This window comes from Zingiber officinale, chromosome 9A, assembly GCF_018446385.1.
Source record: "Zingiber officinale cultivar Zhangliang chromosome 9A, Zo_v1.1, whole genome shotgun sequence".
Lineage (NCBI taxonomy): Eukaryota > Viridiplantae > Streptophyta > Magnoliopsida > Zingiberales > Zingiberaceae > Zingiber > Zingiber officinale.
Genome location: NC_056002.1, coordinates 73,895,881 through 73,901,176, shown reverse-complemented (window position 1 = coordinate 73,901,176; position 5,296 = coordinate 73,895,881). Strand labels below are relative to the sequence as shown.

The window sequence follows — 5,296 nt, the reverse complement described above, 5'->3', positions numbered from 1 at the left end:
CCTAAGTTGTCTGTGTGGATACTTCTAAAGGACCGTACGCTTGACGGTCTAGAGATCCGACATTTTGGACGAGCGGGATACGCGAAAGGCACGCTTCAAAGGTATAAAAATGTTTTCTTCCTTTGTAGATCTACTGTAGATTGAAGCTTTAAACTCGTACTCATATTTTCGAAATTTTCTTCGCACGAGATCCAGTGGCATGGGTGATTCGGGGTTTCCGCGACAATAAATGCGATTTTCGCGGCCCGAAAAACCAGACACCACCCTTGGGGTGGCCGGATCTAGTTCCACCGCCTCAATATCAAGCACGACTCCAGGCTCAAGGGCCTCATCAAGATGTCGGATTTGGTTAGTTCCCTTGTCCTATGGAACTGATCTAACCCTGGATCTCTTCTTGCATTTTTTTTCAGTGTGATCTGTGCGGTTCTGCATTTTTTTACTGCCGCTTTACTTCTCAACATCTTTTCCTTGGTCGATATTGTTTGAGCGAATCTTTTTTTCGTCATCATTGCAAGGGATCCTAATGTATATGCAATATAACTTTTTGTTTTCTTTGAAGATGATTAATCTGGCGGCAATCGCACTCCTGCTGATTATCACACCCGCCCACTAGACACCATCTGCAGTAATTTCATTGATGCTCTCCCAGTTGTTAGTTTTGAGACCCCTGAGCTTGTTCATTTTCAGTTGGATTTTTTTTGTACTCTTCTTTGGTATTGATTTAGTTTATTGTGGCATGTGCAAGTTAGGTATTGCTCAGAAAACAACAAGCGCGTCATTCACTTCTCAACATGTGAAGTGTATGGGAAAACGATAGGAAGCTTCCTACCCAATGATCATCCTCTTAGAAAGGTATCATTGGTATTTCTACATTTGAGATGCTATAAATTAATGAAACAATTTTCTTGATGATACTTTTAATTCTCCATTTCTTAATAACATTGCTTCTCGATGGTAATGACCTTCTTTTTGACCTGAAAATGAGTCTTTATTGTGTGTACTATTCAAGTTGTGTCAATAGTCATGTAATGAGTTGAGGTTTACCTAGAAATAAGAGAAATATCATAAAAGATTCTAGAAATAAAAACTAAAAAAAATCTGATGATATATTTTTATTTATTATTTTAAGTACTAGTTTTTTGCTCTGACATTAAACCACCACAAATAATAATGTTGGTAATTTCCCATCATGTTTTGTTCTAAGACTCAAATTTCTATTAATTAATATTATAACATTATCAGATGAGTTTAATATCTTGTCGTACATGGTTATTCCTACTTAGTATGCATGTAGATTTATATGTACATATCTATATATGTGATTTCTCTGTGGTTGAGTCCTCTCACGACTTTGTCATTTTGTTTCATTTGACTTTATAGTAGTATGGACTGTGATAAACAGTCATCTTTTAAATCCTATGATTGTATTTATTATTCTAACCTTAACATATTTTCTATGATAGAACAAGAAAGAAAGGAAGAAGGTCCGTGAGGTTGGCATCTTGAAAAAGGATCCTGAAGCTATTCGAGAGAAAATTGAGAAGATGGAAAGAATGAGTAAGTAATTTGGCCAAGATCCCCTTAAAATTCTTTTTTCACTGATATTGAATGTGGTCTTTTGATCTCATTGGTCTTCAACGTAACAGTTTTTTTACTTTTTTTTCTAGGCATTCTTATAGTCCTCTTCTTTCTAGATTGAAATTTGATGCTTCTAGAATGATACATCAATAGAGGATCATTATGTTGTTTTCCTTGTCGCCATCTAGTACAATATATATAAATCCAATCAGTACAATACATATAAATCCAATCAAATTTAATAAAAAACCCTAAAATTTGAGCCAAGCTGAACTACAAATAAGAAATATTTGTCCAACTCAAACTTAATAAAAGACATTCAAATCATCAAAACATAAAAAACCATTCAATCATTCTATAATAACTATAATCAGTGACACATGGGAGCAACCCTCCATGGGAAAATCATTTGCAAGCAACTGCAACCTCTAGTCACTTACTGATTATGTGATTTGACATTCAACATCCCCTTTTTTGACATCAGTACTCTCTTCAAGCAATTGGTGCCTAAGTTCTAGTAAAGATGCCTTTGGAACAAGAGTGCAACTGTAACCTGAAGTTGTCTGAGTGTCTGGCGATCTGCTTTATTTATCAACTCTTATATATAGGCTTGCATGCAATTTAAACAAAATGCATCCTTGTTTATTTGATCTCATCTCAACCTTCAAGAAATTAGAATAAAAATTTCATCCAAGATTGTGATGGATTGATTCTGGATTTAAATTTTAATACGATTATTACTACACTATGCTTCTCTTAGATTTCTCTCTCTCTCTCTTTACATAGTGAGCAACAGTGTAATACCTGCATTAAGATTTGATGCTTTTCTTATTATATACAAATTATGTGTAATACTTGTAATATCATTTCGATCTAGTTAACTATTTTGAGGCAGATCACTTCTTAGATTTGGATATTCAACAGTTCTTTATGTAAAGAAGTCTTGTGAATTGATGAATATCTTTTATATGGTAATGCTGTTGTGTTTTATCTGGCTCGATATTTATGTAGTTGCTCACGTTTGTTGAGGTATCCTATTAGTGTAGGGAGAATTTTATTTTGCTTTCAATGATAAACATAGAGCTTTATTATTGCATTCTTAAAATTCCTAGGAATGATAGATCTATCACTATATGATGTGGTTGAGATAAATGATGAATGTGTCTCTTTTTAAGCATTCAAATTAGTCATCTTGTTACCTGGTGCTCTTACTACTTTTTCAACTATGATTTTGGGTCATGGTTTACTAATATATTATTTATGTGTTTTTACAGTTTACAAATCTCAAGTACTCCAGAGTTGAAATTGATGAAGTGCGGTTCGAGTGGGTTGAATGCATGCTAGATTACATTTGAGTAGGAAAGGTATTTGATTTTTGAAAACTTTGGATGATGCATGCATTTGCATGGAATGTAAATTGCGTATATTGTCCCATGTCAATTTCTTTCTGATGGTGATATTCTAGGACTTCTGCAGCATGTATAATTCTTCTATTTTTGTTCTTTGTTGTAGTTAAGTAGACCAAATGATACTTTTTTTTGACAGATTAGAACAGTGGATGTTTTAACTCAGAAAACTAGGCATTTGAAGGTGAAAAGTGGTGAGATTAGGGAAATGAAAGGCGCAAGTGTTGGGTTTTTCGGGCCGCGAAAACCGCGTTTTCGCGTCGCGAAAACCCCGAAAGCCCCAAAGCCAACGGATCCGTGCGAAGAAAAATTTAGAAATTACGATTACGAGTTTCAAACGACGATCTATAGTAGATCTACAAAGGAAAAACATTTTATACCTTTGATGCGTGCCCTTCGTAATCCCGCAAGTCCAAGGTACGCCGGATCTCGAAGTTGTCAACGTAGACAACTCTCTAGTGATATCCACACGAACAAGATGTGTTCTCTAACACTCAAGGATGGAGAAGAGAGCACCCCAAGTGTGCTAGCACTTTCTAGGGCTCTCGGATGGGATTGGAAGATGAAGAAAAGAAAAGAAGAGAATACACTCCTCTAAAAACTCTATGTGACTTTCACTAACCTTTCTTCTTGGATTAGATTCACTCTCCTTTCTTCTCCCTTGCTTGAAACCCACGACCAAGAGAAGAGAAGGAGAAAGAAGAGAGCTTAGGAGGAGGAAGATCACTTGAAATGAGAGTTACACTTACAAAAATGAAACTCTTTTAATCTAATTAAGTGGTTTGTTACCTCCATGGGATACCAAGAGTCACAACTCTTGGTAATTCCCATGAGGTGGCACTTCACTTAAGTAACCATGATGATGTGGAGCATCATCATTGATCCACTTAATGCCAACTCACCAATGAGGTGGCATAAAGTCAAGTCAAACTTGACTCTTCATCTTCCTCTCAAGTCAAGTCAAACTTGACTTAATCTCTCTCATGGTTGATCTAATCCAACCATTTAATTCAAGCCAATTTAATATAATGAATCTAATTTATTTAATTAAATTGATTCAATGAGTCATAATCTAAATTAGACTCATTGAACACATGAATCAACTTGAGTCCAACTCAATTAGCTCAATTAGGATTACTCTTAATCCAATTTGATTCATCAAATGAATCTAATCCTCTTGGTTCATCATATTAACCTAATCTCCATCCACTTGTTCTTTGTGTGTCACCCAATAGGTTCTTGTAACGTTGGCAATGTTTCTAAACTCCTTTAGAAACATAAACAATGAGTGGCATCTAGCAATACATCATTGCTACCCAAGTTACAAGAAATGTTGAGATCCAACATCACCTTGTGACCACTAATTGTGACTCCTCACAATATATGACAAGTGTCCTTCTATCCTAGACATCTAGATTGATCAATGTGAGGCATAGACCGTGTCATCCTCTGATCAATCTAAATCTTGAACTCCAAGTAGACTCACTAAATCAAATGAGCTCAATATCTTATATTGACTCATTTGGGCATGGCCATGCACTTCGTGGTCTCACTCTATCAAGAATATCGATGTCACTCCCGTCATATAGGAGGGATAGATCCCATCTACATCACTCACATCCCTCTGCATAATTCATTACATACCCAGTAATCGCCTTTATAGTCCACCCAGTTACGGGTGACGTTTGACGAAACCAAAGTACATAACTCCTTATGTAGGGATCCATGGTGACTTCAGGTCTAAGGACTAGTAGTCATACTAATAGCCACTTGAGAAAGTATATGACACTCATAAAACGATCCATGATACTTTCTCATGGCGGGTCATTCAGTATACATTTTCTAATGTATACCCATGTGTCAACTTGATATCTCTATATCTATGACTTGTGAGATCAAGTCATCGAGTTGACCTACATGCTAGTCTTATTGCATTAACATTGTCCTTGAATGTTAATACTCGACTAGGAATGATTAAGAGTAGTGTTCCCTATATCATCTCACTATCGATTCAACCAATCGATTGATATAGGTAAGAATCTTCTACTCAAGGACGTTATTATACTTAGTTTATTTGGCACCAATACAAGTAAGTATAATAACCAAAAACCAAATGCCTTTATTTATATAGAATATGATACAACAAGTCCAAAATACAATCATCAAATGATTGGCTCTAGGGCTCTAGCTAACAGCAAGAAGAATGGAGCAGTATAGCAAGTTGAACAGATTTTGATTCTCATAATTTAATGTAGCCTCAGCTTGATTTTTGACTCACGATGTTCTACCTTGATGTGTACAATATCTATTAG

The 5,296-nt window shown here is 35.7% G+C and overlaps 1 long non-coding RNA gene across 1 annotated transcript; it reads left to right on the top strand.

The window, feature by feature from the left end:
• The first annotated feature begins 608 nt into the window (after positions 1–608).
• On the top strand, positions 609–1,496 carry LOC122021967. The gene is made up of 3 exons (XR_006122729.1): positions 609–651; positions 750–852; positions 1,464–1,496. It is a non-coding gene; the product is annotated as an uncharacterized LOC122021967 (long non-coding RNA).
• Positions 1,497–5,296: the final 3,800 nt, after the last annotated feature.